This window comes from Canis aureus, chromosome 1 (assembly GCF_053574225.1).
Source record: "Canis aureus isolate CA01 chromosome 1, VMU_Caureus_v.1.0, whole genome shotgun sequence".
In the NCBI taxonomy this organism is placed as follows: Eukaryota; Metazoa; Chordata; class Mammalia; order Carnivora; family Canidae; genus Canis; species Canis aureus.
In genome coordinates this window covers 37,532,766-37,556,159 of record NC_135611.1, presented here as the reverse complement: position 1 = coordinate 37,556,159, position 23,394 = coordinate 37,532,766, and positions in this window count along the sequence as shown.

The window sequence follows — 23,394 nt, the reverse complement described above, 5'->3', positions numbered from 1 at the left end:
TTGGATCAAGTGGTAAAAGACAAAAGCCAAAGTGAGGGGCTGGGGAAAGATCTAAGGACACCTGGATGCTAAATCTGTCTCCACCATCTTGGAGGAGCCCCTAGACCTCTTGGGCTTCAGTTATTTCACCTGTATTGTGAGAAAGCAGGCTTCAAGGATGTTCAAGGTCTACTGTTATAGTACTAAACCCATTTTCCTCTTCCATTGTATGAGAAGAGGTAAAAACAAGTATTTCAAAGTTATAAAGTTAGAGCATAAAGAAAAACCTAGGGGATCCCTGGGTGGCGCAGCGGTTTGGCGCCTGCCTTTGGCCCAGGGCGCGATCCTGGAGACCCGGGATCGAATCCCACATCAGGCTCCCAGTGCATGGAGCCTGCTTCTCCCTCTGCCTGTGTCTCTGCCTCTCTCTCTCTCTGTGACTATCATAAATAAATAAATTAAAAATAAAAATCTAAAAAAAAAAAAGAAAAACCTAATTATTTTTCCCCATATTTATACAGAATGTTGATTTAGAGAAAATTTACAATCAGGTACAATAAAAAATGTGTTTAACTGGGGATCCCTGGGTGGCTCAGCGGTTTAGCGCCTGCTTTTGGCCCGGGGCGCGATCCCGGAGGCTCCGGATCAAGTCCCGCATCGGGCTCTTGGCATAGAGCCTGCTTCTCTCTCTCTCTCTCTGTCTATCATGAATAAATAAATAAAATCTTAAAAAAAAAAAAAGAAAAAAGAAAGAAAGAAAGCAGAAAACAATTTAGTTTTTTTTTTTTTTAATGTGTTTAACTAGGTATAAGGCCTGCAAGTGCTTTTAGAGTCCCCGGAGAAAGAGAACAAACAAAAAATGGAATTCTTTGGGCCATTTTCAATCTTAGGCCTGCCTTTTTACACATCAGGTGCAAGGCCTTCCCCACAGGGGCCATTAAAACATCCTGCATTACAATAGAAACAATTTTGGTTTCCCCATCTCCCCCGCTAACATACAGTTTTAAATTTAAATTAAATTAATTAACATATAATATATCATTGGTTCAGAGGTAGAGCTCAGTGGTTCATCAGTCTTATGACCCAGCACTCCTTACATCACATGCCCTCCTTAATCTCCATCATCCAGTTACCCCATCCCTTCACCCCCTCCCCTCCAGCAGCCCTCAGTTTGTTTCCTAGAGTTCAGTGTCTCTTATGCTTTGCCTCCCTCTCTGATTCGCCTTGTTTTATTTTTCCCTTCCTTCCCATATGCTCCTCTGTTTTATTTCTTAAATTCCACATATGAGTGATGTCATATAATTGTCTTTCTCTGATTGTTTTATTTCACTTATCATAATGCCTTCTAGTTTCATCCAAATTGTTGCAAATGGTGAGACACCTGGGTGGCTCGGTGGTTGAGCATCTGCCTTTGGCTCAGGGCGTGATTCTGGAGTCCCGGGATTGAGTCCCACATCAGTCTTCCTGGATGGAGCCTGCTTCCTCTACTTATGTCTCTGCCTGTGTGTGTGTGTGTGTGTGTGTGTGTGTGTGTGTGTGTGTGTGTCTCATGAATAAATAAATAAAATCTTAAAAAAGAAAAAAACCCAAATTGTTGCAAATGGTAAGATTTCACTCTTTTTGATGACTGAGTTGTATTCCCTTGTAATATATATCTTCTTTATTCATTCATCTGTCGATGGACATCTGGGCTCTTCCTGTAGTTTGACTATTGTGGACATTGCTGTTATAAACATTGGGATGCAGGTGCCCCTATATTTACATCTTTGGGCTAAATACTTAGTAGTGCAATTGCTGGGTCATAGGGTAGCTCTATTTTTGACTTTTTGAGGAACTTCCATACTGTTTTCCAGAATGGCTGCACCAGCTTGCATTCCCACTAACAGTATAAGAGTGTTCTCCTTTCTTCACATCCTTGCCAACATTTGTTGTTTCCTAACTTGTAAATTTTAGCCATTCTGAATGGTGTGAGGTGGTATCTCATTGTGGTTTTAATTTGTATCTCTCTGATGCCAAATGATGTTGAGCATTTTCTAATGTGTCTGTTGACCCCCCACCCAACACACTTTAATGGACATGCTGATCAAATAAATTTAGCCCATTTGACTAAATAGCATTATTATCTTCGGAGAAATTGTTTTAAAAAGATGAGGTGGACATTTTCAGTTTTCAAGACCCTATACAGGAGTGTTCTTTTTCTGATCTAGAAAGACACTTTCCTAACATAGTACATATGGTATCTATAAAGTTACTTTCCTTTTTTTCAAGTTAAATTCTTCATCTGGTTTCAGATCATTATACAAGAAAGAGTTGAGGCTATGGAACATCATTTATAATAAACTCAACATTAAAGTTTTCAGGCCATATTCATTTATTTCTTTTGGTCAAATTCTAGGCTTATAATTATCAAATTTGAAAATTGTTGAGGTATCCTTCACATAATGCCAGGTTTGATACTTGTAAAACCCTACTAGCAAAGATGACAAATATGAAAAACAGACAAGTACTGTTGCAGGATTTATCTGCCTTTACTGCCTGTGGTTCTTGGTCACGTAGCTTTTAAGAATGAAGAGGTAGACCAGAGAAAGAGTGGTGGGCAGCAAAGCAAAGTTGATTGAGCAATAGTACAGATCTCCTGGAGAGGAAGGGGACCTGAGAGGGCTGCCCTCAGAGTTTCTAAGTTTAGGGGTTTTTCTGAGCTTTTGCAGTACTATCTTCAGCAATCAGGGTGTGCTTAGTTGTGCCATTCAGGGCTTTGGTCACGCATCTGTCTACCTATTAGGTTAAAGTTCACGTACTGATGGTCTTTTTTGCTGACATCTGGGAGTATGTGTCTTAACTGCCCCTTGGTCATGATAGTGACAAATGCTTTGTGGTTAATTGTCTTATTTTAGGACATTTTGCAGAAGTCATTTCTGCAAAGGCTGCAAAACAAGATGTTAGTGCTGTTTTCTTTTCTTTTCTTTTCTTTTCTTTTTTTTTTTTTTTTTTTGCTGTTTTAGTTGTCCTGACTCCATTACTTTCTGTTGGGAACCCCAGCCCTGACCACTGAACTTTCCAACTCTTAACAGTACCACATGATATAAGAAGCTCTGTAATAGAATACCTAAATCCAGTTTGAGAGATTAAGAAAGTAGGATATGAACTGGAACCTGAACAATGAGTGGGGATTAGCCAGATTTGTGCAGGGCTGGGGGAAAGAGAAGAATGTTAGGATAGAAAGAGCAGTATTTGCTTATATGTAAAATTTGGACCAAAATACTATGAAGGTCCAGCAACAATTATACCTTAATAACTAATAAAACAAGGCATATCAGAATCTACAATTTAGTAAAAAACAACAAACAAACAAACAAAACCAGTCCCCTCAAATTGGGAAAATAAGCAAGGGCACTTTTGGTTTGCAACAGGATAGTGGATGGTTATAAGAACTTTTTGGAAGCCAAGCATCAGGGATGCTTGACACCCTGAAATATTACAGAGAATACTGCATAATATCTATTGTCTAAGACCTTGAGATCACAACTAGAGCCAAAACCAAGACACTTAACTCACTGTACCAGTCGGGCACCCTAGTAACATCTGTTTTTATCTTTGTTTTAATTTCTCTTTTAAAAAATATTTTTTTTATTTATTTGAGATAGAGAGAGCAAACACAGAGGGAGAAGGGGAAGCAGACTCCCCTCTGGGCAGAATACCCAACGAGGGACTCGATTCCAGGGCCTCGAGATGGTGACCTCAGTCAAAGGCAGACGCTTAACTGATTGAGCCATCCAGGAGCCCTCTTGTTTTGATTTCTTAATACAAACAAACTCTTTTCTCCCCCTACACTTAATTTTACCTTGGCAGACACTGACTTCTATGCATTTTCACTACAGTCCTGATGATGAGATATTAGTGTTCACTTTTGAGGGGGAACTAGATGTGGCCAGTGAGGAAGGCTGTGTTCTAGGGTCTGAATTCTGGATACTTGGCTTGGAATTCTAATTTCCCACTGATGTGTTCTAAAATCTTAGGTGAGCCAGTGACCTTTCTGGATCCTCTTTCCTCATCTGTAAAATGAAGGTTATAAAGAACCTATCTTCTGGGGTTGCTTAGAGCAGTAGAAGAAATAATGTATGTCAAATATTTTATACAGTATCTGCAACAAAGTACTTCACAAAAAAACAGATGGCATTTAGGGTTAAGGATAGACTTTGGAGAGATGAGGGTAGATAATAGTGAAAGATAAGACTGGACAGGCAAGTAGGACCAGGTGAACAGACATGTTTGTTAAGCATTAATTTCTAAACACTGCCCACATGATACATCAAATCTTTTTCTCTGCTACAAACATACTTAGAAAGTGAATTGTCATTTCTGGGGCACCTGGCTGGCTCAGTCAGTGGAGTGTGCAACTCTTGATCTTGGGTGTGAGTTCGAACCCCACATAAGGCAAGGAGATTATTTTAAAAATAAGATGTTAGAGCAACTTGGATGGCTCAGTCAGTTAAGTTTCTGGCTCTTGATTTTGGCTCAGATCATAATCTTAGGATCATGAGATATAGTCCCATGTGTCAAGCTCTGCACTCAGTGGAGAGTCTGCTTGAGATTCTCTCCCACCCCCTCTGCCCTTTCCCACCCCCTGCTCACACTCTCTTTAAGTAAGTAAATAGATAATTAATTAATTAAAATTTTTTTAAAAATAAAGCAAATTTCATTTCTACAAGAGAGAAATTAAGGTTCAAAGTAAAGTGCTTTGTTGGCATTTATTTAATAAATATTCATTCATGAGACTGTCTCCTCAATCCTAAAATGTTAGGTGGTTGGGAGAGGAATGTTAATAGCAGGTGCTCTTTTGCTTTTCATTCCTAAACCACAGATTCCACACCCTTCTGCATAACCTATTAGGAAATCCACCCATGACTCTTGTAGGATTTAAACCTTAGACTGATTCCCTAAGGGGTCGTTGGCAGAAATAAAAAGTGACTCATTCGACAGAATTAGGATCCTGGGATTCTTGATTCTATTTTTAAAGGTATTAGGGCTGGAAAATTCAAGTTATAATAGCAAAACTACATGGGTAAGTTAACTGAGAAAGAATGACAAATCTAATTTTCCCAGGAGTGCAAGTTGCAAAGTCACAATCCCTTGGCAAGGTAGGAACAAAGCTTGTACACAGTTGATTAATGTGGTGACTTGGCCACCAGGTGTGACATATGCTAAGCTAAATCCAGACAAAAGAAGCTTAAGTAATATAAAATTAATGCAGACTCTGTTTGATCTTTGCATTTATTGTTCCTTTATTCAAGGGTCATTGAACAAAATAAGGCCTAGGACATTGTAAGTGAGTATGTGGCAACAGCAGGATTCCTGGTATTTTATCAAGTATAATCCATGGCGTTATGTCTTCTCAATTCTTTCTAGGTGCTTTCAAGTTGGGAAGAATAAAACACTATTGGAAATAATGAATGAAAAAAAATCTAGAAAATAAATCTGGATATCCAGATTCAGTGACTTTTTTTTTTACAGTGATCTCTACTCCATATTATAGTCTAAGTATATCATAGTTCTGCTATTTACTAACTGGTAAGCTTCCCATCCAGGAGAGGTTGGGGTTGGAGATGTAAAAAATAAAAATCATATTCTTAGAACAAATACGATTGTGTGACACTGCATTTCAACGAAAAAGTAATGGACATGTTGGAACTTTCTCAGAGTTAGACTAAAAATCAATCTTAAACCATGGTAAGGCCAAAAAAAAAAAAAAAGGTGGGGGGAAGGAATTTATTTATTGTGCTAATTATCTGAACAGTTCATTGCAGGACAGCTGTGAACAGAAGCAAGAGACTGCACCAGCAGGCTCTTTTCTCCACCTCTGGCTGTTTTTCCTCTGTTGTCCTTGTTCTTAGGTCTAAGTGCTGGCAAAGGTGGTACCTGGCAATCTTTGTCAAAATGCCATTATCTCTCTAGCTGCAGATCCCAGTAAAAGGGTGCATCTCTCTGCTTAACAATTAGAATTGCAATCCATAACCTAGCTTGAATTACGGGTCATCCTGACATTTGGGGAACTGAGTAAATTAACAGGTTAGTGTCTATTTCTGACACTTATACATTGTGCCATGACCATGACCCACTAGCTTATGGCTGAAGATTAAGATCCTTTAAATTTTTCTTTATATAATGTACTTGCAATAAAATTATCAACAAACACACAAAATTTAATTTATTACCATTATATAGATAGATGTTTATTCAATCTATTGTTCTTGGAGCCAATTTTGAGAGTGGAAAGGGGAGCCACAGGGATGGGGGCGGGGTGGGGGAGATAGGCTCCAGAGACAGAGAACATCCAGTATTTCCTGTTAGATGTGAGAGAGGGTGCAAAAAGAAAGAAAGAAATGATGAAAGAAACAAAGAAAGAGAAAGGAGGGAATTTGTGAAAGCTGGCACAGTGTCAAAGCATAAACAAAATGCCTTCCAGAACAGATTGTATAAAAGGCATTTCATAAGTTAAACAATCCTCTAACTGTCAAGGTTGTGAAAGAGACCAGAGGCTAAGAAAGGAAGGAGTCTCTCTTCTTTCTGTATTGGTTAAAGCAGAAATTCCCAGGATCTTCCTTGTTGTTTTCACTGCCAATAGTATGAAAATTGATAGTCATTTAAATTTAAATTAACTCAGTCCATTTTAAAATATGTTCTTTATACTCACAGTGGACTACAAAAATTTACTTTTGTGGTTTTAAACGTCTTTGTTGGTAGAATGGAGAGACAATCTTATTCCTTCCAAACAGCATTATATCATGTTTTTCAAAGACATGGTAAGTATTGCGGAAAATTATTTTCTGAAGATACTTACAGATTTTAGCTGTTGATAGCTGGCATCACTCCTTAAGGCGATTCTGATTTCACTGACCAAATAAAATAAAATGTCAAACCTTCCTCAGGTTTGACTGAAACTAATGACAATCTGAGCCAGTATAGAAGATGTAATCTCTCTAAAGGTCTATTGTTTTTCCAGCCTGGAAATGGCTTTTCACTCCCACTTATTATATGTTGACACTGTACTGGGGCTTCACACGTATTTTATCTAACAGCTTTCTAGGGTAGATGCTACTGATCTTCTCAAAGTTACCTAAGAAGGACCTGAGTGAGACTGGGTAGCTGGGCTAAGTTGTAAAGCTAAGACACGGATCCAGGTCTGCATGAACTAAAGTTCATGTTCCTTCCACTTTACCTACTCCAGCATGTATAATTTTGTTGGTTTGATACACAGATAGAAGTAGAACAATCTGGATGCTAGTTATTGTGTCCCTATATCTACAGTAACCATTGTCTAAGTCCAAATTTTGACAAATCAGGAGAGCAAACCAAGTTTGAATTTACTGACAAATACCTGCCATCCTGGTATCTTGCAGAAGAACATTTAAATGTTTTCTAAACCAGATGTAGAAGAGGCATAGCTGAGTTTCTTTTAAATGAAAATTAGAACAAAAAAATGAGAAAAGGAAAACATAGAAAAAATTAGAGATAGCTATACCCTTTGCAAAATGAAGAGTAAGTCACATCTTTGTGCAAAGGTAGGCTGTGGGGCTGACTTAGGATTGGGGTTAAAGCTTTTCTTCACAAGCAGGTTGATGCTCCAGATTCCACACAACGAAGCTTGGAAGCAACATACATCGGCAAGAACTCTTGCCTGAAAGTGACAGAAACCCACTTTGAACCAATATAGAAAAAAAGAAAAAGAATTAGTTATCTTACAACATGTAAAGGAGTGAACATCCAAACTACATGAAAAGCAAAGATGCAGTTGGGTTGCAGGACACTATAGATCAAGAATTTGAATGTTACCAGATCGCTCCTCTCTCTTGCTTATTTTCTCTCTCTCTCACTTGCTGTCTCTGCATTGTGCCAATTTTTTGGCACACGGAGGTAGGCTTTCTTCATGAGGCAGGAAATGTGATCACTCACAGCACCCAAGTTTACATTTTAATTCCATCATAGGACAGACTGCCTATACTACATTCCTGTTCCCAAGAAACAATCAAAGGGATGCCTGAGTAGAACAGTTGGGTTTAGAAGCCCATCCCTGGAGTGTCAATGCTTTCTAGGAGGCAGAGTTAAACAGAGAACAGCATGATTGCAGTGGAAAGAGAAGTAGTTTCCAAAAGATAGAGTTGCTTTTTCCAGAAGAAGGCAGGAGATTTACAGTAGAACAAATAGCAAACAGACTCCATAAGATTGTCTTGTCTCAGTGACTTTTAAAACCAAAGATTATAAATTGTCAAATTCTCCTGTATGATAAATTTAATCTTTAATTGATGGATAAAATATTTCATTTGCTAATACCCTATTTTATTGTGAAAGGGGTTTAAAATAACTTAAAGGGATCCATGAAATATATAATAAACTGCCAAATATGCCAATAAATCATAAATTTATACAAATTATATTAGGAAGAAAATGGAAAAACAAATATGGGACAAAAAATAGAAGTAAAATTGAATTAATTGAAAATGCAATCATGCTGGCATTTTGAGGCTACAGATTTTTCTTTATGGCAGGGAATTAGAAAAGGGAATCTGGTAATATAATTCATGATATGTGTAAAATAGAACAAATTAATTTCTCAAGATGAGCAAGACTATTTGTTATACTAGAACCAGAAAATAAATGTTCTAAGGTGGTTTTGTTTTTTTTTTTAAGATTTATTTATTCATTCATGAGAGACACAGACTGAGAGAGAGAGAGTCAGAGACACAGGCAGAGGGAGAATCACGCTCCTCACAGGGAGCCTGATGCGGGACTCCATCCCCGATCCCGGGATCACGACCCAAGCTGAAGGCAGGCCCCCAACTGCTGAGCCACCCAGTCATCCCTCTAAGATGTTTCTTGAAGTAGAGGGTGTGGTTTCTAATAACATGAGTTCCACAGGAGGATTGATAAAGACATTCTCAGTACAATCCCAGGGCATCATACCAAACACAATTCAGGAACAATTTTAGAGGGAATAAAACAATATATTCTGGAAATACATCTTTTTTAAAGATTTTATTTATTTATTCATGAGGGACACACACACAGAGAGAGAGAGAGAGAGAGAGAGGCAGAGACACAGGCAAAGGGAGAAGCAGGCTCCCTGCAGGGAGCCCAATGTGGGACTCGATCCGGGGACTCCAAGATCACACCCTGGGCCAAAGGCAGGCGCTAAACTGCTGAGCCACCCAGGGATCCCCTGGAACTACACCTTGTTGCTCTTTTCATTTTATTTTATACTTTTCATCTCTTAGCTCTTAAGAGGCTTAATCCAGTGGTAAATTTCATGCATTCATTCAATTAACAAATATTGTGAAATACCTACCCCTTGACTGACATAGACGTTTGGAATACAGTGAGAATAAAACATAAAGGAATGAATGAAATGTGTATCCTTCCAAAATCATCCATGGACATTGTTTCTCTTAATGGAGCTTTTAATAGATACTTGAGTAACAAAGAATTCAAGAATGTATCTCTGGCAAGTAGCTAACAACTTCTCTGTCACCAATTAAGGACACATTCATATGGCTCCTGAGGGGAAGAGCTAAGGTTAGAATGGATAACTTGTAAGAAAACAAAGAATGTGAAGACATTTTCCTGAAGCCATTCAACTTCTCTAGGAGGTGAAAGCCATAGGCCCAACCAAGATCATCCTTAGAAAATAATAAATGTCGAAAAGCCTCAAATTTCTCTTCCAGATAACTTGACAATTATTTTAGTTGACAATTATACATCTGTGTATCTGAACGTTGATCCCAACATTGTAAGATTCCTGTGATAAGTCAGGAACACCAAGTTTTGAACTGCTGTGTGGTCTTGCATCCAAAAGAGACTCCTTGTCACATCAGTAGAAAAGATATCATGCTACATTGATTCCTAATAATAGTTTAAAGACAGAATTATCAACCAAAAATAACTTTGAAGTAGTTATCCTTTTGTTTGTTTTTTTTGAAGAGGCAATAGTTAATAAAACAAACTGTCCATTATAGACCCTACACTACGATTTACAAAACTGTATTATGCATATCTATTAAAGTAGTTTCCAAAGATCTATATGCAGGCCTATGGGGTAGTTCCTTTTTGAGTACACTGTATCCTGATTCAGTGGCTTCCCTGAAACAGCCACAAAAGAAGTATCCCAGAGAACTCAGTGGGTTGTTAATGTTAAATTCTCTCATCACAATGAGGAGTTATACAGGATTGACTGTACACCAAAATGACAGTTTGGGTTTGGGTATCATAGATATTGATCTAAGGATATTATTATTGTTAACTTTACTGTCATCAGCCAATAGATTAAGTTGATTTATGAACTCATTCATGTAATATCTATGAGGATATATCCCTTATAATTTGCTTTGTCAAGATAGCATGAAACTTATTAATATGCCAATTTATTAATTGCGCTGGTTTACTGACTCCATTTTGTAATGAAATTAACCTATCAGTTCCTTTCCACTATTATTTGTGCGTGTAGTTTTATGATAAACTCTCTACATCCACATGGAAAACCTGCTATTTATATTAAAATAATTAAGTTTAGCCTATAAGATCTATTAAATCAAAAGATGACAATAAATCAGAAATGATGCAAAAATTCTGAACTTTTATTTCTTGTCAGATATGTGAAAAAGAGCATTTTACCTAATGCTTAGGATGCTGGGGTGGCTCAGTTGTTTAAGTGTCTGCCTTTGGCTCAGGTTATGATCCCAGGGTCCTGGGCTTGAGCCCTGTGTCAGGCTCTCTGCTCAGTGGGAAGCCTGATTCTCCCTCTCCATCTGCCTGCCATTCCCTCTGCTTGTGCTTCTCTCTGCATCTAATAAATAAATAAAATCTTTAAAAAATTGTTTACCTAATGCTTGTCTATTTTTTATAAAGGAATAGACATAGTCTGGCATATATGATGCACTCAGCAAATGTCTGTTAAATGAACTCCACTGAGCAGATGACTCTATCATTTAAAGAAGACAGAGGGTTTCCTTTTTGTAAATAGATAGACTATTTTTTAGCTCTTAGTGCAGAAATTGAGGTGAGTTAATTCAGGTGATCCTGACTTTAAATTGTGAGTAGCTCTAGGGATCTGTGTCTATCTAAATTGATTAGTCAAATACTCTAAGTAGTATTGTTAGTTCTGTTTAGAGAAAATTCTATTATAAATTTCTAGTGAAAACTTGACTATCCAGAAATCTCTGGGAACTAAATATTCTAAAAAGCCAAGCAATAAAAGTCGCTAAGTGTTACTCTCTTCAGCTGGAAAATTATTTGGCGGTACTTTTTGTTTTGTTTTAACCATTTAAAATAGAAATTTTGATAAATACACAGGTTTCTGTTTTTCTAAACAGAATCTCCTGAACACATCTACTTTTTCTTATGTGCTACAAAATGTTATTGTAGACACCAGTTACAGCATTGCCCTCAGCACTGATTAAAATATGTAGTCGCCGAGACAGATTTTTCTTTTGATTTTTATTTTCCTGTCTGAAAAGAACTATCAACTGTAGGCACAATGTTGCAGAGCAGATCTTTAGAATTTATTCATCTTGTGTACCTATAAGAGCTCCCTCTGCCCCCTCCCCTAGCACCTGGCAACCACTTTTGGTTATATATCCAAAAGAATAGAAATCAGGACTTTTTTTAGGCTTTTAACATTTATTTATTCATGAGAGATAAGAGGGGCAGAGACATAGGCAGAGGGAGAAACAAGCTCACTGAAGGAGACCCCAATGTGGGACTCGATCCCAGAACTCTGGGATCAAGCCCTGAGCTAGAGGCAAACACTCAACCACTAAGCCACCCAGGCATCCCAGAAATCAGGATTTTAAAGAGATATCTACCCTCTCATGTTCATTACATCATTATTCATAATAGCCAAGAGATGGAAACAATCTAAATGTCCACTGATGAATGAATGGATAAAGAAAATGTAGTAGATACATAAAATAGAATATTATTCAGCCTCAAAAAAGTAGGAAATCCTGCCATTTGCAACAACATGGATGAACCTGGAGGGCATTGTGCTAAATGAAATAAAGCGATTGTCGGAACAAATATTGCATGATTCCACTTACATGAGATATCTAACATAGTGAAACTTAAAAAAAAATACAGGGACTTTTTAAAAAAATAGAACCTGCTAGTTCTATGAAAAAAAATGAAAAAAAAAAAGCAGAAAAATAAATCTTTGTCAGAGAAACCAGGGTAAATATGGAAACTTAGCATGAGTTGCTTTTTTAAATTCCCAGATGGCTTTGAGCACACTGGCTCACATCTTAATTGGAAATCCATCGTGTCTGGCATCAGTTTGTGCTTCCAGACACTTGTTTCACCACTAAGCTAGTTCTAGCCTGATAGTAAGATATGGAGTCCTGAGCTTCTGAGCTATTATTAACACAGAATCACCACACAGTCTTAAATTAACCTTAAAAAGTTAACATGTTTGGTAGAAACCACAGACCTCTCTTTAAGTTTCCGCCATTTGTTGGTCTGTTATTAGAAATGTTCATTGCCTCCTGGGTTTAGATCTCCTTCTCTTTAGCAGGACTATACCTATTAGATTTTATTTCATGCAATCTTGCTTCAAACTCTGGAAAATGCAAATTTTCATAAGGGAAAATAGTAGACATGTATATAGGATCTTAGTATGGAACACTTAATAATTTTATGTTACAAGGTCCTTTATGAGGACTCTTTATTAATTTTGAAAAAGAACTCTTTCCAGTGTATATTTGTAAGAAAAAAAAAACCCTCTAGGCTTTTAGTATGCCTCTGCTTTTTCATTCCCAAGGGAGTCAGGGAAGACAAGAGGCTGAGTGAGATAGCCAGGGCCAGAGACAGAGGGACAGCACACTCACAGGCCAGGACCAGCCTGGCTCATGCCAGAGCAGGAGGTAGCCAACAGCAGCCATGCCAGAAAGAGCTGGCAAGGAAGCCTGGGTCATGCAGCCAGAGGCAGCCAGGTCAGGGGAGGTCAAAGCAGAGTGTAGCCTATCAGAGTTCTCAGGACAGAAGGCTCGGCCCTGGCCCTGCCTTTCCCTGTGACCAGGCATTCTTCAAGTGGTTGTATCTCAGGTGCTGATTCCCATTACATTGCTTTTCCCTCCCCACCTCCAGTGCTTCTGAATGACGGTAAATTCCTTTGTGTTGGGGCTTCAGCAGCTCATTCTGAGTCTAAAGTTAGTATTAGTCATATATTGAACCCATGTCAATCAGGGCAAATTGGAGAAACACAATCAATAAACAATTTGGCCTGACTGACTTCTATGAGAAATGTTGGATTATTTTTTTAAGTAAATGCCTTATTTCCAAACATAATCTCAAAGACTTTTTTCGTGTATTAAAAAAATAGTAAGTAATGTTTCTTTCCTGTGTGGTTTATAGTAGAACCCATGTATAGTACAACCCTTGTATAGTAGAACCCTTTTATAGCATGCTTTATTATTTAAACGGATTTGTGAATGAAATAAGACACAAAGCCATTATTTTCTATGTCACAAATACAGCAAAATTGTATTACAATATAGATGACTTTTTGAAGTGCCTTTCAAACTAATGTTAGAAACAAAACTATCTTTTTAATCCACTTAAATCTGAGCAGCTCTGTAAAGTTATGAATAAGTAAAGTGTTTTGTTTGTTTTCCTTTCTGGGATCTACTTATCCCCATAGGTTCCTCTCTTATCCCACTGAGCACCTTTGCCCTTGACCCATGAAACCCTGCTGCCTATAGGATGGGTTCAGGATCTAATTCCTAATATTTTCATCACCCAAATCCTCCTCAATTACCTATCCCCTTTCTTCTTCTCTCCATGTACACAGACATCCAAAGTTTTAAATAATTTCCTTGCCATCCTGACAAGTGTGATGTCACTTTCAAGCAAGGAAACTTGTTCTCTCACTAGCCTGTATGTAACATGTAGAGACTATGCAGAAATAGGTCCTCTTTCAGAATTGGTGGTTGTGAGCTTCACCACTCTGGAAAGCAAGACTTGGAAATACTCTGACAAAGGAGGTATCAGTTCCCCACAGCAGTGCTGCCCCCTCTCCCTTATTTCTAGAGAGAGAGCCAAGGGGAGAGGGCAGGTCCCAGGGAGACAAAGAATCCCAAGCAGGCTTCACGTCCAGTGCAGAGCCCAATGTGGGTCTCAATCTCATGACCCTGAGATCATGACTTGAGCTGAAATCAAGAGTCAGATGCTTAACCAACTGAGCTACCCAGGCCCCCCTGTGTTGCTCTTTTCAATACAAGGTGCTGCTCAAAGTGACATGAGTGTCAAGACAGGTTTGCTGAGTCCCAGCTGTTCTGACTGCAATGATTAACACTGGCCTTGGACAGCACTTAGTATCTGCATTTTGTGTCTTCTTTTATAAAATGAGGGGTTAATCATCGCTAAGGTCTAACTTATTTGCTCATCTTGTTCCTACAAAAGGGCAAATAGAGAATCAGGAAATCCCAGTTCCATTTCCAGCTCTGTGTTGAAAGACCAGGAGGTAGGGCCTGCTTAAATGCTATTTCCCCAAATGCAAAGGATGGATATCTTGAGTAACTCACAAAAGTGATAGCAAAGTTATAATAATTGGATTATAATGGTTTAAATAATTTAAAATAAGAATGTAAGGGGCTCTTCACCTAAACTTAGCTTAGTGCAATGGTACTTATCAAGATAGACTCATCTGACTTTTGGGGCAGAAGACCTTGCCTTTGCTAGTGAAAATAGCCAAGCAGAACAATGGTGTCCAACCCAGGACTTCACGAGCTGAGCCAAGAACAGAGGATGGAAACAGACAATATTTTTCCTGACCTGGTGTGTGCACCAGTCTCATCCTTTCTGGCTCAGGGCACCTGCCTTTACTAAAGCAAAGTCTGGCTGAGGCTGGAAGCTACTGTGGATAATCTAGGTTTGCATGTGCCTTGGGGGCTCTTAAGGAGTAAAGAGGACATTCTTGAGCAGCTCTTCATCTCAGTGAATTCTTTTTACCAGCCCCCCCCCCCTTCCCTGATCCTGAGGTCTATATCTTCTCAAACATCTTAGGTCAACTCAGGATTTTTTTTTTTTTAAGGATGCTCTGCTGCTGCTGTTCACATAATGTCAAGTCAGGGCTGTCTTAGCTTCGAGTTTGTACCACCATCAGGAGCATTTAATTTGATGTACTTTGTTTTAAGGCCAGCCCTGAATAGTACTAGTTGTCTTCTGTCTCTTTCTGAAGTGCGCTTTCTCCTCTTTCACAAATGTTTATCTTCTTTAATAAACATTAAAGGCTTTTACCCAAATGTGGGAAGCAGCTGAGAGTTATTCTGATGCTGAGGCTTCAGTCACTTCTATTTCTCCGAAGAACATTATTATGTGATTTCACTAAGGGAGGGAAGGAACAGAAGCATATGCTGTTTGTTTACAGTGTTTCTCTGAGTACAATAAGCAGAGAGATTCTGGAGGAGCAGATTAGGATGTGGCCAGCTCATTGGACTCTGGAATATCTGAGAGAGATGTGGGTACTGATTCAATACCCAAAAAAGATGAGGCATTTGTGTAGTGACATCAGTTTTAATGAATGGCCTACACAGGCTTGCATTCGATCTTTCCAAATCACATTGGAAATGAAATTAAGCATCTGATAAGTGATCTTTAAGTCAATTTAGGGATAATTTAGTTTTTGTGTGAGTTGTGTTTGTTTTCAATGTCTTGTTAATTAAATCACAGTGTGTGGGAGCCAGGTCCTAGACTCAGGCCCTGGCTCAGAAATTGATTTTACTGTCCTTCCTACTTACAAAATATGGGTGATATGAACAGTCATAATGCCTTGGGGGAACATAAAATGCCAGTGAAGCTAGCTCCAGGAATTCTGTGAGAAGGATATCAGGGGCAATTAACTTTGGCTCTTCCTTTGTGTACAAGAAACTCAATAAAACATCTACATAGAACAAAATTTGTCCAGGAAGGTCCAGGCAAATCTGGCAGGGTGATGTCAGAATTTTATCCTATGCCAGTTCTGATTATACTGGAATTAATGTACAGTTCAGATGAAAAGAAAAAAAGAAAGAAAGAAACAGATACGGATTTAGGGTGGTTGGGTGGAAGATTTAGTTTCTCACCTAAGTTCATAGGTGGAATGAAGAGGAGGTGAAATTTCAGAGCTAAATTTGGAAGCCTGCATCTCCCCATTTGGTCCTTGTCACCATCCTGAGTCACTGAGAATCCACCATTCCCACACTTCAGATCTGCTGCTGCCACCAAATGTCCATAATCCCTGATAAAGTACTACCTATTCCAGGGTTATCTGTCTTTTATTAAGTTATTCTAGAAGACATCATAATCATCAAAGGAACACATGGGTAATTTTGTGTCCCGCAGCTGCGTACACCTCAGACTTACCAATCTTAAGGAAGAGGACAAGACATGTATCTCTTCCCAGGTTTTGTTTCCCTCAAGGGAGAGTCAGTCCAGAGAGAAACCAGCAGGCTATTTACCAGATATTAGCTTCAGCTTTATCGACCTTTAGAAATGGACAATACTCTTACCCTTCAATCCTTTGAATACTGGAAAGAGAATTAGAAAGGCCCACTCTTGCTTTCTGGGTCTTTCTGTTCTCTCATCCATGCTCTAAAAGACATGTAATTCTTCTAATGAGAAAACTATCTAAAGTTTGCATTTTTATTTTTAAGACTTATGTGATAGAGTTTTTCCTGGGGCAGTGACTTGATCCACCTTGAGTAATCATTAGTATCAACTCATAATTACTGATTTGCTTACACACTTTTTTTTCTCCAGCCCCATCTTCCATACTCTGAATACATTCTGAATTGTTTATATAACTAAAGAGAAATGAAAATAATGTTGGTTTATTTATTTAGGAAATTATCTGTTTTAGCAAGATAAATTAACTTAGTTTGCCACCTCGGGTATTTCCCTGGAGTGGGAAGCACACACCTTCAAGATCAGCTTGCCATTGCTCCTGGAAATGTACCATAGTAGCTGTGGGCAGGTGAGGTTCTGGCCCAGTATTATCATGCATTCTCTTTCCTTCACTGTCAAGTGTAAGGTCAGGCATGAGAAAGATCTGTGAAAATGGTACTGTCATTTCAAAGTAGGAAGTGATAACAATTTATAAATATTGGGGTAAGACAAATGTCACTTAGTAAATATTTATTTTTCATAAACTATCATCTTCCCCTGGATTCTGGGGATATAGGAATACACAAGATAGACAACAGACCCTGTTTCTAGGTCATTTGGGGTTCCCTGACTGACACAACAAGCCTTAATGGAAGGATTCAGCTACAAATCTCAATTGGTAGGGCATATTTTACTCTTCAGAGGGTGATCTCACAGGCCGGCTTAGTGGTTTCTGGGTTTTCACAGGGAGTTTGTCACATGTGCTCAAAAATAAACCCACTGATGATTTTCTGCCTAGGTTCTTCCTCATTGCCCATCGGCTTGAGAGAGAGCCTGAGTCTCTGCCCTCTGTGAGGACATGGCTCCCCTGGCTTCCACGGGTAACCCTGCTGCTCTCTCCAGCTCTGCAGCAAAGTTGCCCTTGACGGTACACAAGTGGAAATGAATTTCCCTCTGTCCAACACGGTGTCATAATTTGTCACATGGGTTTGAAGCAGCACTGAAACAGCTCTCTCAGCTTCTGTCTGCTATATCTTCCTTGCTAGGATGCCTGACTTTACTTCCAGGATCTACCTGAAGAAAAGACAAACAACACTACTGAGTGCTCATATGCATTAGGCACTGTTCTAAGCATTTCACTTGGGCTCAAGCTTAAATGAACTCATTTAAGCTGCACAAAAGCCTATGTTGGGTGCAGGTGGGCAGTGCTATTATCTTTCCCATTTTAGAGATGAGAAAGGTAAGGTGTGATATATTAGTTTTCTGTTGCTACACAACAGAAAACATACACCACAAACATAGTGGCTTAAAACAACAAACACTATATCACATTTTCTATGGGTCAGAGCATGGCGTAATGAGGCCTCTTCTTAAGGTGTCTCACAAGAGTGCAGTCAGGGTGTTGGCTAGGGCTCAGGTCTCAGCTGGAAGACTGACTGGGAAAGGCTCTGTTTCCAATCTCATGCACGTGGCTGTTGGCAAGATTCAGTTCCTTTGGAACATTGAATTGAGGGTTTCAGTTCCTAGCTGGCTGTTGTCCAGCAGATGCCCTCACTTTCGTGTCATGTGGGTCTCACCAGCATGGTGACCTGTTTCATTAAAGCCAGTAAGGGGAGAACCCACCAGGGAGACAAAAGTCATAATCTTTTGTAAACGATAACCCAAAGCCTTTGACATATTCTGCTTAGAAGCAAGTCACAGATCCTGCCCATACTCAAGGTGGAGAAGATTATACAAAAGTGTGCCTACTAGGAGACATAGATCATTTGGGACCATCTCAGAGTCTGTGTGGCACACAGATAGAGGTTAAGTTTTATATATAAACTTATGTATATACCTAGTTTTTTTTTTTTTTTTTAGGATTTTATTTACTCATGAGAGACACACAGAGAGAGGCAGAGGCATAGGCAGAGGGAGAAGCTCCCTGCAGGGATCCCAATGTAGGACTTGATCCCAGGATCCTGGGATCATGACCTGAGCCAAAGCCTGACGCTCAACCACTGAGCCACCCAGGCGCCCCAAATTACCTAGTTTTAACCCTTTTGGGCTATTGTAACAAAACACCACAGACTGAATGGTTTATAAACAACAGACTTTTTTTTTTTTTTTTTCTTTTTTCACAGTTCTAGAGGCTGAGAAGTGCAAGATCATGACACTGGCAGATTTAGTGTCTGGTGAGGGCTCACTTCACTATAATCTCATGTGGCAGAAATGGCCAGGGAGCTCCCTGGGGTCTCTTTTATAAACACTAATCTCATTCATGAAGGCTCTCCTCTCATCAGCTAACGGCTTCCTAACGGCCCCCGCCTGTTAATACTATCACCTTGAAGATTAAGGCTGCAACATATGAATTTTAGGTAGAGACATGAACATTCACTCTATAGCACTTGCCCCAGGATAAGCCACTAATAGAAAAGCCAGCATCTGAGCACAGACTATCTAGCTCCAGAGGGAAATGAGACTCAAATAGCTTGAGGATTGGCTGCCCACAGAAGTAAGTCTGGACTTATATTGTGTCACCTTTCAGGTGAGTTAAGAAAACAAGGGTTGCTGATGATGTAGGCTTTTTTGAGGTTGATCATCTTCCCCCACACAGGCTTACAAAAAAAAATAAAAAATAAAAACAACATGAGGTGGTTTTGACACAATTATCTAAATCTCCAGGAGCTTTTACAAAAATAATCAGAAGATAGGGTAACACTCCCTGCTCCATTTTCAGGCAGCAGTAGCTCTGGGCTAGAACTAAGTAATGACTTTGTAACAATGTGCTTCTCTGATCCCAACAAGTGCCTTCGGCCCACTTCCTGTTACTAGCAGGCCAGGGAGCTGCAGGCTGGCAACTTGCTTCCTCTGCAACTGAACAGAGATGAGGGTATGAGCACTGAACAGTGAGCTCATTTCCAGGATAAATTAAAAGTGGTTTTTCCCAGATACCTAACCTATATACAATTTCTGTGAATAATGTGAAATTGATACATTGAAATTAACTTTGTTAACCTAAGAGCACATTTGGGAGTGGGGTAATATTTAAAGTTACATTTATATTTGTAGACAACTGATTGAGACTACTTCTTTATTACCCCCACCTGGGAGAAGGCTGCCTGCTTATGGCTCCTGCCCCATTTGGTTCAACCTAGTGGTGGCTACCTGAAATGTAAACACAACACCGTGCAGGTACTCAACAGCCTTTCTGGGGACAAAAGTATTTGTGTGTTTATTTGGTCAATGGATGTATATTTTGTGTGGTAGGAATTATATTAATGTCTTATTATAATAACTGAGGGGATCCCTGGGTGGCGCAGCGGTTTGGCGCCTGCCTTTGGCCCAGGGCACGATCCTGGAGACCCGGGATCGAATCCCACGTCAGGCTCCCGGTGCATGGAGCCTGCTTCTCCCTCTGCCTGTGTCTCTGCCTCTCTCTCTCTCTGTGTGTGTGACTATCATTAAAAAAATAATAATATAAAAAAATATATATAATAACTGAAATTATGAAACATTTAAATGCACATAATTTCAACAATGTCGTAGGGTGAGTCTGTGCTATAAAAGAACAGTACCAGGCAGCCCCAGTGGCTCAGCGGTTTAGCGCTGCTTTCAGCCCAGGGTGTGATCCTGGAGACCCAGGATCGAGTCCCATGTCGGGCTCCCTACATGGAGCCTGCTTCTCCCTCTGCCTATGTCTCTGCCTCTCTTTCTCTCTGTGTCTCTCATGAATAAATAAATGAAATCTTAAAAAAAAAAAAAAAAAAAAAACAGTACCTGGATTTTTTACTTTTTCCAACATTCCATGGCTCCTTGGCTCAAATTCCTCTATTTGCCTACAGCTGCAAGGTTGATTTGGGGTTATGAATATTATCGTTGGTAGGTTCTTTCTAAATTACCATATAATTTATGCTAATTGTCATATTCTACATACCTCAAAGAAACTTATATAGAAAATATAATTACAGCTATTAGATTCTAAACTCCGGCAATTAGGTGATTCAAAGTGGCTCTTTTTGTAATTCCTTACAAGCATATCACAAAAGAGGAAGGATATTTCCCACTGCAGTCCCAGCTGGGAATTCCAATTGTCCCATGATTTCCCAGCTGAAATCATCCCCCACCCTCTCACACTTGTCTCTGGCCAAGGATGCTTTCCTTAATTAGTACATGACTTAAACTTCAGTCCAGACTTATCTGTTGCCTTGGTCCCTGGGCTACCTGAGCATAGGCTCGTCTAAGAAAGAAAACCTTCTTGTATGTTGATGTTATTTTCCTGACATTGAACGAAAGGAAGAACAATTTGTCTGATTGTTGAATTTGCCTTATCAACAGAATTTGCATTCTCTGGCAACTTCTCTCTCTTACAGTCTAGTCTGGTGCTTAGGCTTTGTACTTCTCTCTCTCTTTTTTTTTTTTAATTTTTATTTATTTATGATAGTCACACAGAGAGAGGGAGAGGCAGAGACATAGTCAGAGGGAGAAGCAGGCTCCATGCACCGGGAGCCCGACGTGGGATTCGATCCCGGGTCTCCAGGATCGCACCCTGGGCCAAAGGCAGGCGCTAAACTGCTGCGCCCCCCAGGGATCCCAGGCTTTGTACTTCTCTTTGTGATGTTATTATACTCTTAGGGTTCTCATTATCTTCCCCATCTTAAGAATGGCCTTTAGAAAAAAAAAACACTAGGAGCTATGCCTCCATCTAAACCAGTGCAAGACAGCCTGCAGAGTGTGTTTGGAGGAGTTGTAAGGTCCTCCTTTTTTTGAGGCAGTAGGTAGCTCAAACTTACCTACTCCTTATCATGAAACTCAGGTGAAACATTAGAACGCACACGATTGACAATGTTAACAATGTCCTATAGCAAGACCTCTTTTTTACTTTAAATTTCCAGGATTCCTTTCACTCCTCTGGGAGATTAAGCCACACAGATGATAGCTTTGTTCTAGAAGTCCATGTCAACTGTGTATATACTAGAGAAGAGAGAATATTTGAGGAAACCTGTGACTTGTGGCATTCTCTCTGATTGCCACTGATGTTTTAGATACATTTCCCTTAGAAAGGGCACTAAGAGAAGTTTATCCAAGGAGTTAGAACATAGGACAGAAAATGAAAATGGGGATAAGATGAAAGGAGTAGAGTACATATTTTGTTTATGAAGCAGCAAGTATTCCTTAAGTATCCACAGTATGCACGGTAGGATACTAGGTACTGAGGGGAGATACAAAACCAATGCAATACACACCTCCAGGGATTTGAGATCCTCTGTAAGCTGACATACATTTGTAAGACTGGTAACACCGCCATGAGGCACAGGTCCAAGTGCTGACAATCAATAGTATGTGCTATAGCAGTCTTTCACAGAGGACATGGGGTTGGAGATTAAGAAGGAGGAAGTGGCTGACCTTCCTTACATGGGCACCGGTGACCTGGAACTGTACTATGCATGGTGTTTGATGCAGAAGAAAAGGAAACTATTCAGGCTAGAATGAAACATGTTCTTTGAGCCACTGAAGGCAGGTGTTGAGACTTTACCAATGGGCCCTGGCCATTATAGATATCTGAATAGACACATAACATTATGAAAAGGATGTCTTAGGAAGAACTGTGTCAGTGGTGGGTTTGAGGGGGGAAACACTAGATGAGGAATGACTGGTAGGGAACAGCAGAAATCCAAATGTGCCTAGGATGGTAACTAGGAATAAATGTGAAAGACAGGAATAAAGGGGTTTTTGTGTACGTGTGTGTGTGTGTGTGTGTGTTTTGTGTTTTGTTTTGTTTTGGATTGCTGGGCATGGAAAAGTACTGAGATAGAAAGGGTAAAGAGGATTGAAGTTTACAGCCTGAGTGACTCAGCCTGAGGGGGTGACCTAGTATCAGCTCGGTGATGCAGTAAAGGGAAAAGCCCCAGATTTCAGTAAGTACAATCATGGAATCATGAGGTTTTAAAGCTAGAGAGGGCTCTAGGGATTATTTATTCTGGCACTTCATCTTGTAGGAGAGCAACTGAGGCAAAGGGCAGATATGTGACTCAATCCAGGATAGTGAGCAAGGGAGGGAGGCAAGACTGTAGCAGCCCCCATGTATTCTCCCACCACGTCATCCTGCCTGCTTCACTGTCCTTTCTGCATCATTCTCTGTCTCTCAAACTCTGGACTCGCAAGCAAATTTGACAAAGTAAGAAAAATAGACTGAATTTCTCAAAAAGCTAAATTTATTCATTTAAAGAACTGACCTTTATTCTGTGATTATGTACTGGCTAATGGTGTTAAAATCTCCTTTCATGTATGAAATGAATCATTAATATCAGTAGTGCCATTTTTTACCGTTTTTCTTAGCACAATAACACAATAAGAGCGAATAATTTAAGTTCTTTCTTCAGTTTGGGATTTTTTTTTATACTGGTCTTGAAAATCTAAATATCCGAGAGTCACTTCTCAGGAGGATGGCAAATTATGTGTGATCTTTTCCAAGCCATACCGGTTGGCGGGGGGTGAGGTGGGGGTGTAAATAGTAGCCATAGAAAAGATTACAGAACAGTGTTTTCCTGTCTCTGCTTCCACCCGCAAGGCCAGGATTAGTAATTTTTTATCAAAAACAGGTCTCTTGCTGGTACTGGGCAGGAGCCCAGGGGATGGACACTGGTCTATGGGGAGGGGATGAGAGATGCCCCCTCCCCCCACGATTCTGAATCTGATTCTTGGCCTTAGACCAAGGCTTGCTGGTAGTAGCGGCCCAGCAATGAGCCCCAATATGGACCCCAATTCTTTGGCATGGCCACGTGATACTTCTTTAATCCTCAGTCATTTGTA